This window comes from Heptranchias perlo, unplaced genomic scaffold (genome assembly GCF_035084215.1).
Source record: "Heptranchias perlo isolate sHepPer1 unplaced genomic scaffold, sHepPer1.hap1 HAP1_SCAFFOLD_50, whole genome shotgun sequence".
Classification (NCBI taxonomy): Eukaryota; Metazoa; Chordata; class Chondrichthyes; order Hexanchiformes; family Hexanchidae; genus Heptranchias; species Heptranchias perlo.
Window position 1 is genome coordinate 859,395 of NW_027139516.1, and position 14,917 is coordinate 874,311.

The following is a 14,917-nucleotide window of genomic DNA, read 5'->3' on the forward strand; positions in this document are numbered from 1 at the left end:
CTGTACATTTCACATTGGGTTGGACTCAGTCCAAATCTTATATTACATTCTGCACATTACAAGGTGTGTTCGACTCAGTCCATATCTTATATTACATTCTGCACAATACACAGAGGGTTGGACTCAGTCCATATCTTATATTACATTCTGTACAATACAAGGTTGGTTGGACTCAGTCCATATCTAATATTACATACTGTACATTACACAGTGGGTTGGACTCAGTCCATATAGTATATTACATTCTCTACAATACACAGTGGGGTGGACTCAGTCCATATCTTATATTTCATTCTGTGCAATACACAGTGGGTTGGACTCAGTCCATATCTTATAGTACATTCTGTACATTACACAGTGGGTTGGAATCAGTCCATATCTTATATTACCTTCTGTACAATACACAGTGGGTTGGACTCAGAACAGATCTTATATTACATTCTGTACAATACACAGTGGGTTGGACTCAGAACAGATCTTATATTACATTCTGTACAATACACAGTGGGTGGGACTCAGTCCATATCTTATATTACATTCTTTACAATACACAGTGGGGTGGACTCAGAAGAGATCTTATATTACATTCTGTACAATACACAGTGGGTTGGACTCAGTCGATATCTTATATTACATTCTGTACAATACACAGTGGGGTGGACTCAGTCCATATAGTATATTACATTCTCTACAATACACAGTGGGGTGGACTCAGTCCATATCTTATATTTCATTCTGTGCAATACACAGTGGGTTGGACTCAGTCCATATCTTATCGTTCATTCTGTACATTACACAGAGGGTTGGACTCAGTCCATATCTTATATTACATTCTGTACAATACGAGGTTGATTGGACTCAGTCCATATATTATATTACAGTCTGTACAATAGACAGTAGGGTGGACTCAGTCGATATCTTATATTACATTCTGTACAATACACAGTGGGTTGGAATCAGTCCATATCTTATATTCATTCTGTACAATACACAGTGGGGTGGACTCAGTCCATATCTTATATTACATTCTCTGCAATACACAATGGGTTGGAATCAGTCCATATCTTATATTACATTCTGTTCATTACACAGTGGGTTGGACTCAGTCCATATAGTATATTACATTCTCTCCAATAGACAGTGGGGTGGACTCAGTCCATATCTTATATTTCATTCTGTGCAATACACAGTGGGTTGGACTCAGTCCATATCTTATAATTCATTCTGCACAATAAAGAGTGAGTTCGACTCAGTCCATATCTTATATCACATTCTGGACAATGCACAGTGGGTTGGACTCAGTCCATATATTATATTACATTCTGAACAATTCAAGGTTGGTTGGACTCAGTCCATATCTTATATTGCATTCTGTACATTACATAGTGGGTTGGACTCAGAACAGTTCATGTATTACATTCTGTACAATACACAGTGGGTTGGACTCAATCCATATATTATATTACATTCTGTACAATACACAGTGGGTTGGACTCAGTCCATATCTCATATTAAATTCTAGACATTACACAGTGGGGTGGACTGAGTCCATATCTTATATTACATTCTGCACAACACACAGTGGGTTGGACTCAATCCATATATTATATTACATTCTGTACAATACACAGTGGGGTGGACTCAGTCCATATCTTAAATTACATTCAAAACAATACACAGTGGGTTGGACTCAATCCATATCTTATATTACATTCTGCACAATACAACGTGGGTTGGACTCAGTCCATATCTTATATTACATTCTGTACAATACAACGTGGGTTGGACTCAGTCCATATCTTATATTACATTCTGTACATTGCACCGTGGTTTGGACTCATTCCATATCTTCTGTTACATTCTGCACATTACACAGTGGGGTGGAGTCAGTCCTTAACTTATATTACATTGTGTACAATACACATTGGGTTGGACTCAGTCCGTATCTTATATTACATTCAAAACAATACACAGCAGGGTGGACTCAGTCCATATCTTATATTACATTCTATACAATACACAGTGGGTTGGACTCAGTCCATATCTTATATTACATTCTGCACAATACAACGTGGGTTGGACTCAGTCCATATCTTATATTACATTCTGTACAATACACAGTGGGGTGGACTCAGTTCATATTTTCTATTACATTCTGTACAATACACAGTGGGGTGGACTCAGTCCATATCTTATATTACATTCTCTATAATACAAGGTGAGGTGGACTCAGTCCATATATTATATTATATTCTGTAACAATACACAGTGGGTTGGACTCAGTCCATATCTTATATTACATTCTGTACAGTACACAGTGGGTTGGATTCAGTCCATATCTTATATCACATTCTGCACAATACAAAGTGGGTTGGAATCAGTCCATATCTTACATTACATTCTGTACATTACACAGTGGGTTGGACTCAGTCCATATATTATATTACATTCTGCACATTACACAGTGAGGTGGATTCAGTCCATATATTCTATTAAATTCTGCACATTAAACAGTGGGGTGGACTCAGTCCATATCTTATATGACATTCTGTAAAACACACAGTGGGTTGGACTCAGTCCATATATTATATTACATTCTGTACAATACACAGTGGTGTGGACTCAGTCCATATCTTATATTACATTCTGTACAATACACAGTGGGTTGGACTCAGTCCATATCTTATATTACATTCAGCACAATACAACGTGGGTTGGACTCAGTCCATATCTTCGATTGCATTCTGCACAATACAACGTCGGTTGGACTCAGTCCATATCGTAGATTACATTCTGTACAATACACAGTGGTTGGACTCAGTCCATATCTTTTTACATTCTGTACAATACACAGTGGGTTGGAATCAGTCCATATCTTATATTACAGTCTGTACGATACACAGTGGGGTGGACTCAATCCATATCTTATATTGCATTCTGCACAATACATCGTCGGTTGGACTCAGTCCATAAAGTATATTACATTCTGTACAATACACAGTGGGGTGGACTCAGTCCATATCTTATATTACATTCTGTCCAATACACAGTGGGGTGGACTCAGTCCATATCTTATATTACATTCTGTACATTTCACAGTGGGTTGGACTCAGTCCAAATCTTATATTACATTCTGCACAATACAAGGTGTGTTGGACTCAGTCCATATCTTATATTACATTCTGCACAATACACAGAGGGTTGGACTCAGTCCATATCTTATATTACATTCTGTACAATACAAGGTTGGTTGGACTCAGTCCATATCTAATATAACATTCTGGACATGACACAGTGGGTTGGACTCAGTCCAGAAAGTTTATTACATTCTCTACAATACACAGTGGGGTGGACTCAGTCCATATCTTATATTTCATTCTGCACAATAAACAGTGAGTTGGACTCAGTCCATATCTTATATAACATTCTGTACAATACACAGTGGGTTGGACTCATTCCATATCTTATATTACATTCTGAACAATTCTACGTTGGTTGGACTCAGTCCATATCTTATATTTCATTCTGTACATTACACAGTGGGTTGGACTCAGTCCATATCTTATATTCATTCTGTACAATACACAGTGGGGTGGACTCAGTCCATATCTTATAATTCATTCTGCAAAATAAACAGTGAGTTGGACTCAGTCCATATCTTATGTTACATTCTGTACAATGCACAGTGGGTTGGACTCAGTCCATATCTTATATTACATTCTGAACAATTCGAGGTTGGTTGGACTCAGTCCATATCTTATATTACATTCTGTACATTACATACTGGGTTGGACTCAGAACAGTTCATATATTACATTCTGTACAAGACACAGTGGGTTGGACTCAGTCCATATCTTATATTCATTCTGTACAATACACAGTGGGGTGGACTCAGTCCATATCTTATATTACAGTCTGTACAATACACAGTGGGGTGGACTCAATCCATGTCTTATATTACATTCTGTACAATACACAGTGGGTTGGACTCAGTCCATATCTGATATTACATTCTGTACAATATACAGTGGGTTGGACTCAGTCCATATCTTATATTACATTCTGTGCAATACACAGTGGGTTGGACTGAGTCCATATCTTCTATTGCATTCTGCACAATACAAAGTCGGTTGGACTCAGTCCATATATTATATTACATTCTGTACAATACACAGTGGTTGGACTCAGTCCATATCTTTTTTACATTCTTTACAATACACAGTGGGTTGGAATCAGTCCATATCTTATATTCATTCTGTACAATACACAGTGGGGTGGACTCAGTCCATATCTTATATTACAGTCTGTACAATACACAGTGGGGTGGACTCAATCCATATCTTATATTGCATTCTGCACAATGCATCGTCGGTTGGACTCAGTCCATAAAGTATATTACATTCTGTACAATACACAGTGGGGTGGACTCAGTCCATATCTTATATTACATTCTGTACAATACACAGTGGGGTGGACTCAGTCCATATCTTATATTACATTCTGTACAATACACAGAGGGTTGGACTCAGTCCATATCTTATATTGCATTCTGCACAATACAAGGTTGGTTGGACTCAGTCCATATCTTATATTACATTCTGTACATTTCACAGTGGGTTGGACACAGTCCAAATCTTATATTACATTCTGCACAATACAAGGTGTGTTGGACTCAGTCCATATCTTATATTACATTCTGCACAATACACAGAGGGTTGGACTCAGTCCATATAGTATATTACATTCTGTACAATACAAAGTGGGGTGGACTCAGTCCATATCTTATCTTACATTCTGTGCAATACCCAGTGGGTTGGACTCAGCCCATATCTTATATTACATTCTGTACAATGCACAGTGGGTCTAACTCAGTCCATATCTTAAATTACATTCTGAAGAATTCTAGGTTGGTTGGACTCAGTCCATATCTTATATTACATTCTGCACAAAACAACGTGGGTTGGACTCAGTCCATATAGTATATTACATTCTGTACAACACACAGTGGGGTGGACTCGGTCCATATCTCATATTACATTCTGTACAATAGACAGTGGGTTGGACTCAGTCCATATCTTATAATTCATTCTGCACAAAAAAACAGTGAGTTGGACTCAGTCCATATCTTATATTACATTCTGTACAATACACAGTGGGGTGGACTCGGTCCATATCTTATATTGCATTCTGTACATTACACAGTGGGTTGGACTCTGTCCATATCTTATATTACAGTCTGTACAATACACAGTGGGGTGGACTCAATCCATATCTTATATTGCATTCTGCACATTGCGTCGTCGGTTGGACTCAGACCATAAAGTATATTACATTCTGTACAATACACAGTGGGGTGGACTCAGTCCATATCTTATGTTACATTCTGTACAATACACAGTGGGGTGGACTCAGTCCATATCTTATATTACATTCTGTACAATATAAGTTTGGTTGGACTCAGTCCATATCTTATATTCCATTCTGTACATTTCACAGTGGGTTGGACTGAGTCCAAATCTTATATTACATTCTGCACAATACAAGGTGTGTTGGACTCAGTCCATATCTTATATTACATTCTGCACAATACACAGAGGGTTGGACTCAGTCCATATCTTATATTACATTCTGTACAATACAAGGTTGGTTGGACTCAGTCCATATCTTATATTACATTCTGTACATGGCACATTGGGTTGGACTCAGTCCAGATAGTATATTACATTCTCTACAATAGACAGTTGGGTGGACTCAGTCCATATCTTATATTTCATTGTGTGCAATGCACAGTGGGTTGGACTCAGTCCACATCTTATAATTCATTCTGCACAATAAACAGTGAGTTGGACTCAGTCCATATCTTATATTACATTCTGTACAATGCACAGTGGGTTGGACTCAGTCCATATCTTATATTACATTCTGAACAATTCTAGGTTGGTTGGACTCAGTCCATATCTTATATTACATTCTGTACAATACACAGTGGGTTGGACTCAGTCCATATCTTATATTACATTCTGTACAATACACAGTGGGTTGGACTCAGTTCATATCTTATATTACATTCTGCACATTGCACAGTGGTTTGGACTCATTCCATATCTTATATTACGTTCTGCACATTACACAGTGGGGTGGACTCAGTCCATATCTCATATTAAATTCTGGACATTACACAGTGGGGTGGACTGAGTCCATATCTTATATTACATTCTGCACAACACACAGTGGGTTGGACTCAGTCCATATATTATATTACATTCTGTACAATATACAGTGGGTTGGACTCAGTCCATATCTTATATTACATTCTGTGCAATACACAGTGGGTTGGACTGAGTCCATATCTTCTATTGCATTCTGCACAATACAACGTCGGTTGGACTCAGTCCATATCGTAGATTACATTCTGTACAATACACAGTGGTTGGACTCAGTCCATATCTTTTTACATTCTGTACAATACACAGTGGGTTGGAATCAGTCCATATCTTATATTACAGTCTGTACGATACACAGTGGGGTGGACTCAATCCATATCTTATATTGCATTCTGCACAATACATCGTCGGTTGGACTCAGTCCATAAAGTATATTACTTTCTGTACAATACACAGTGGGGTGGACTCAGTCCATATCTTATATTACATTCTGTCCAATACACAGTGGGGTGGACTCAGTCCATATCTTATATTACATTCTGTACATTTCACAGTGGGTTGGACTCAGTCCAAATCTTATATTACATTCTGCACAATACAAGGTGTGTTGGACTCAGTCCATATCTTACATTACATTCTGCACAATACACAGAGGGTTGGACTCAGTCCATATCTTATATTACATTCTGTACAATACAAGGTTGGTTGGACTCAGTCCATATCTAATATAACATTCTGGACATGACACAGTGGGTTGGACTCAGTCCAGAAAGTTTATTACATTCTCTACAATACACAGTGGGGTGGACTCAGTCCATATCTTATATTTCATTCTGCACAATAAACAGTGAGTTGGACTCAGTCCATATCTTATATAACATTCTGTACAATACACAGTGGGTTGGACTCATTCCATATCTTATATTACATTCTGAACAATTCTACGTTGGTTGGACTCAGTCCATATCTTATATTTCATTCTGTACATTACACAGTGGGTTGGACTCAGTCCATATCTTATATTCATTCTGTACAATACACAGTGGGGTGGACTCAGTCCATATCTTATAATTCATTCTGCAAAATAAACAGTGAGTTGGACTCAGTCCATATCTTTTGTTACATTCTGTACAATGCACAGTGGGTTGGACTCAGTCCATATCTTATATTACATTCTGAACAATTCGAGGTTGGTTGGACTCAGTCCATATCTTATATTACATTCTGTACATTACATACTGGGTTGGACTCAGAACAGTTCATATATTACATTCTGTACAAGACACAGTGGGTTGGACTCAGTCCATATCTTATATTCATTCTGTACAATACACAGTGGGGTGGACTCAGTCCATATCTTATATTACAGTCTGTACAATACACAGTGGGGTGGACTCAATCCATGTCTTATATTACATTCTGTACAATACACAGTGGGTTGGACTCAGTCCATATCTGATATTACATTCTGTACAATATACAGTGGGTTGGACTCAGTCCATATCTTATATTACATTCTGTGCAATACACAGTGGGTTGGACTGAGTCCATATCTTCTATTGCATTCTGCACAATACAAAGTCGGTTGGACTCAGTCCATATATTATATTACATTCTGTACAATACACAGTGGTTGGACTCAGTCCATATCTTTTTTACATTCTTTACAATACACAGTGGGTTGGAATCAGTCCATATCTTATATTCATTCTGTACAATACACAGTGGGGTGGACTCAGTCCATATCTTATAATTCATTCTGCAAAATAAACAGTGAGTTGGACTCAGTCCATATCTTTTGTTACATTCTGTACAATGCACAGTGGGTTGGACTCAGTCCATATCTTATATTACATTCTGAACAATTCGAGGTTGGTTGGACTCAGTCCATATCTTATATTACATTCTGTACATTACATACTGGGTTGGACTCAGAACAGTTCATATATTACATTCTGTACAAGACACAGTGGGTTGGACTCAGTCCATATCTTATTTTCATTCTGTACAATACACAGTGGGGTGGACTCAGTCCATATCTTATATTACAGTCTGTACAATACACAGTGGGGTGGACTCAATCCATGTCTTATATTACATTCTGTACAATACACAGTGGGTTGGACTCAGTCCATATCTGATATTACATTCTGTACAATATACAGTGGGTTGGACTCAGTCCATATCTTATATTACATTCTGTGCAATACACAGTGGGTTGGACTGAGTCCATATCTTCTATTGCATTCTGCACAATACAAAGTCGGTTGGACTCAGTCCATATATTATATTACATTCTGTACAATACACAGTGGTTGGACTCAGTCCATATCTTTTTTACATTCTTTACAATACACAGTGGGTTGGAATCAGTCCATATCTTATATTCATTCTGTACAATACACAGTGGGGTGGACTCAGTCCATATCTTATATTACAGTCTGTACAATACACAGTGGGGTGGACTCAATCCATATCTTATATTGCATTCTGCACAATGCATCGTCGGTTGGACTCAGTCCATAAAGTATATTACATTCTGTACAATACACAGTGGGGTGGACTCAGTCCATATCTTATATTACATTCTGTACAATACACAGTGGGGTGGACTCAGTCCATATCTTATATTACATTCTGTACAATACACAGAGGGTTGGACTCAGTCCATATCTTATATTGCATTCTGCACAATACAAGGTTGGTTGGACTCAGTCCATATCTTATATTACATTCTGTACATTTCACAGTGGGTTGGACACAGTCCAAATCTTATATTACATTCTGCACAATACAAGGTGTGTTGGACTCAGTCCATATCTTATATTACATTCTGCACAATACACAGAGGGTTGGACTCAGTCCATATAGTATATTACATTCTGTACAATACACAGTGGGGTGGACTCAGTCCATATCTTATCTTACATTCTGTGCAATACCCAGTGGGTTGGACTCAGCCCATATCTTATATTACATTCTGTACAATGCACAGTGGGTCTAACTCAGTCCATATCTTAAATTACATTCTGAAGAATTCTAGGTTGGTTGGACTCAGTCCATATCTTATATTACATTCTGCACAAAACAACGTGGGTTGGACTCAGTCCATATAGTATATTACATTCTGTACAACACACAGTGGGGTGGACTCGGTCCATATCTCATATTACATTCTGTACAATAGACAGTGGGTTGGACTCAGTCCATATCTTATAATTCATTCTGCACAATAAACAGTGAGTTGGACTCAGTCCATATCTTATATTACATTCTGTACAATACACAGTGGGGTGGACTCGGTCCATATCTTATATTGCATTCTGTACATTACACAGTGGGTTGGACTCTATCCATATCTTATATTACAGTCTGTACAATACACAGTGGGGTGGACTCAATCCATATCTTATATTGCATTCTGCACATTGCGTCGTCGGTTGGACTCAGACCATAAAGTATATTACATTCTGTACAATACACAGTGGGGTGGACTCAGTCCATATCTTATGTTACATTCTGTACAATACACAGTGGGGTGGACTCAGTCCATATCTTATATTACATTCTGTACAATATAAGTTTGGTTGGACTCAGTCCATATCTTATATTCCATTCTGTACATTTCACAGTGGGTTGGACTCAGTCCAAATCTTATATTACATTCTGCACAATACAAGGTGTGTTGGACTCAGTCCATATCTTATATTACATTCTGCACAATACACAGAGGGTTGGACTCAGTCCATATCTTATATTACATTCTGTACAATACAAGGTTGGTTGGACTCAGTCCATATCTTATATTACATTCTGTACATGGCACATTGGGTTGGACTCAGTCCAGATAGTATATTACATTCTCTCCAATAGACAGTTGGGTGGACTCAGTCCATATCTTATATTTCATTGTGTGCAATGCACAGTGGGTTGGACTCAGTCCACATCTTATAATTCATTCTGCACAATAAACAGTGAGTTGGACTCAGTCCATATCTTATATTACATTCTGTACAATGCACAGTGGGTTGGACTCAGTCCATATCTTATATTACATTCTGAACAATTCTAGGTTGGTTGGACTCAGTCCATATCTTATATTACATTCTGTACAATACACAGTGGGTTGGACTCAGTCCATATCTTATATTACATTCTGTACAATACACAGTGGGTTGGACTCAGTCCATATCTTATATTACATTCTGCACATTGCACAGTGGTTTGGACTCATTCCATATCTTATATTACGTTCTGCACATAACACAGTGGGGTGGACTCAGTCCATATCTCATATTAAATTCTGGACATTACACAGTGGGGTGGACTGAGTCCATATCTTATATTACATTCTGCACAACACACAGTGGGTTGGACTCAGTCCATATATTATATTACATTCTGTACAATATACAGTGGGTTGGACTCAGTCCATATCTTATATTACATTCTGTGCAATACACAGTGGGTTGGACTGAGTCCATATCTTCTATTGCATTCTGCACAATACAAAGTCGGTTGGACTCAGTCCATATATTATATTCCATTCTGTACAATACACAGTGGTTGGACTCAGTCCATATCTTTTTTACATTCTGTACAATACACAGTGGGTTGGAATCAGTCCATATCTTATATTCATTCTGTACAATACACAGTGGGGTGGACTCAGTCCATATCTTATATTACAGTCTGTACAATACACAGTGGGGTGGACTCAATCCATATCTTATATTGCATTCTGCACAATGCATCGTCGGTTGGACTCAGTCCATAAAGTATATTACATTCTGTACAATACACAGTGGGGTGGACTCAGTCCATATCTTATATGACATTCTGTACAATACACAGTGGGGTGGACTCAGTCCATATCTTACATTACATTCTGTACAATACACGGAGGGTTGGACTCAGTCCATATCTTATGTTGCATTCTGCACAATACAAGGTTGGTTGGACTCAGTCCATATCTTATATTACATTCTGTACATTTCACAGTGGGTTGGACACAGTCCAAATCTTATATTACATTCTGCACAATACAAGGTGTGTCGGACTCAGTCCATATCTTATATTACATTCTGCACAATACACAGAGGGTTGGACTCAGTCCATATCTTATATTACATTCTGTACATTACACAGTGGGTTGGACTCAGTCCATATAGTATATTACATTCTGTACAATACACAGTGGGGTGGACTCAGTCCATATCTTATCTTACATTCTGTGCAATACCCAGTGGGTTGGACTCAGCCCATATCTTATATTACATTCTGTACAATGCACAGTGGGTCGAACTCAGTCCATATCTTAAATTACATTCTGAAGAATTCTAGGTTGGTTGGACTAAGTCCATATCTTATATTACATTCTGCACAAAACAACGTGGGTTGGACTCAGTCCATATAGTATATTACATTCTGTACAACACACAGTGGGGTGGACTCGGTCCATATCTCATATTACATTCTGTACAATAGACAGTGGGTTGGACTCAGTCCATATCTTATAATTCATTCTGCACAATAAACAGTGAGTTGGACTCAGTCCATATCTTATATTACATTCTGTACAATACACAGTGGGGTGGACTCGGTCCATATCTTATATTACATTCTGTACATTACACAGTGGGTTGGACTCTGTCCATATCTTATATTACAGTCTGTACAATACACAGTGGGGTGGACTCAATCCATATCTTATATTGCATTCTGCACATTGCGTCGTCGGTTGGACTCAGACCATAAAGTATATTACATTCTGTACAATACACAGTGGGGTGGACTCAGTCCATATCTTATGTTACATTCTGTACAATACACAGTGGGGTGGACTCAGTCCATATCTTATATTACATTCTGTACAATATAAGTTTGGTTGGACTCAGTCCATATCTTATATTACATTCTGTACATGGCACAGTGGGTTGGACTCAGTCCAGATAGTATATTACATTCTCTCCAATAGACAGTTGGGTGGACTCAGTCCATATCTTATATTTCATTGTGTGCAATGCACAGTGGGTTGGACTCAGTCCACATCTTATAATTCATTCTGCACAATAAACAGTGAGTTGGACTCAGTCCATATCTTATATTACATTCTGTACAATGCACAGTGGGTTGGACTCAGTCCATATCTTATATTACATTCTGAACAATTCAAGGTTGGTTGGACTCAGTCCATATCTTATATTACATTCTGTACAATACACAGTGTGTTGGACTCAGTCCATATCTTATATCACATTCTGTACAATACACAGTGGGTTGGACTCAGTCCATATCTTATATTACATTCTGCACATTGCACAGTGGTTTGGACTCATTCCTTATCTTATATTACGTTCTGCACATAACACAGTGGGGTGGACTCAGTCCATATATTATATTACATTCTGTACAATACACAGTGGGGTGGACTCAGTCCATATCTTATGTTACATTCTATACAATACACAGTGGGTTGGACTCAGTCCATATCTTATATTACATTCTGCATAATACAAAGTGGGTTGGACTCAGTCCATATCTTATCTTACATTCTGTACAATACACAGTGGGGTGGACTCAGTTCATATTTTATATTACATTATGTACAATACACAGTGGGGTGGACTCAGTCCATATCTTATATTACATTCTGTACAATACACAGTGGGTTGGACTCAGAACAGATCTTATATTACATTCTGTACAATACACAGTGGGTGGGAATCAGTTCATATTTTATATTACATTCTGTATAATACACAGTGGATTGGACTCAGAACGGTTCTTATATTACATTCTGTACAATACACAGTGCGTTGGACTAAGTCCATATCTTATATTACGTTCTGTACAATACACAGTGGGTTGGACTCAGTACATATCTTATATTACATTCTGAACATTACACATTGGGTTGGACTCAGTCCGTATCTTATATTACCTTCTGCACATTACACAGTGAGGTGGACTCAGTCCATATCTCATATTAAATTCTGGACATTACACAGTGGGGTGGACTGAGTCCATATCTTACATAACATTCTGTAACAACACACAGTGGGTTGGACTCAGTGCATATATTATATTACATTCTGTGCAATACACAGTGGGGTGGACTCAGTCCATATCGTATATTACATTCTATACAATACACAGCGGGTTGGACTCAGTCCATATCTTATATTACATTCTGCACAATACAACGTGGGTTGGACTCAGTCCATATCTTATATTACATTCCGTACAATACACAGTGGGGTGGACTCAGTTCATATTTTCTATTACATTCTGTACAATACACAGTGGGGTGGACTCAGTCCATATCTTATATTACATTCTTTACAATACACAGTGGGGTGGACTCAGAAGAGATCTTATATTACATTCTGTACAATACACAGTGGGTTGGACTCAGTCGATATCTTATATTACATTCTGTACAATACACAGTGTGGTGGACTCAGTCCATATCTTATATTACATTCTGTACATTACACAGTGGGTTGGACTCAGTCCAAATCTTATGTTACATTCTGACAATACAAGGTTTGTTGGACTCAGTCCATATCTTATATTACATTCTGCACAATACACAGAGGGTTGGACTCAGTCCATATCTTATATTACATTCTGTACAATAGAAGGTTGGTTGGACTCAGTCCATATCTTATATTACAGTCTGTACAACAGACAGTGGGTTGGACTCAGTCCAGATGTTATCATTCATTCTGCACAATAAACAGTGAGTTGGACTCAGTCCATATCTTATATTACATTCTGTACAATGCACAGTGGGTCTAACTCAGTCCATATCTTAAATTACATTCTGAACAATTCTAGGTTGGTTGCACTCAGTCCATATCTTATATTACATTCTGCACAATACAACGTGGGTTGGACTCAGTCCATACAGTATATTACATTCTGTACAACACACAGTGGGGTGGACTCAGTCCATATCTTATATTACATTCTGTACAATAGACAGTGGGTTGGACTCAGTCCATATCTTATAATTCATTCTGCACAATAAACAGTGAGTTGGACTCAGTCCATATCTTATATTACATTCTGTACAATACACAGTGGGGTGGACAAGGTCCATATCTTATATTACATTCTGTACATTACACAGTGGGTTGGACTCAGTCCATATCTTTTATTTCATTCTGTACAATACTCAGTGGGGTGGACTCAGTCCATATCTTATATTACAATCTGTACAATACACAGTGGGGTGCACTCAATCCATATCTTAAATTACATTCTGTACAATACACAGTGGGGTGGACTCAGTCCATATCTTATATTACATTCTTTATAATACAAGGTGAGGTGGACTCAGTCCATATATTATATTACATTCTGTAGCAATACACAGTGGGTTGGACTCAGTCCATATCTTATATTACATTCTGTACAACACACAGTGCGTTGGATTCAGTCCATATCTTATATTACATTCTGCACAATACAACGTGGGTTGGACTCAGTACATATCTTATATTACAGTCTGTACATTACACAGTGGGTTGGACTCAGTCCATATATTATATTACATTCTGCACATTACACAGTGAGGTGGATTCAGTCCATATCTTCTATTAAATTCTGCACATTACACAGTGAGGTGGACTCAGTCCATATCTTATATTACATTCTGTACAACACACAGTGGGTTGGACTCAGTCCATATATTATATTGCATTCTGTACAATACACAGTGGTGTGGACTCAGTCCATATCTTATA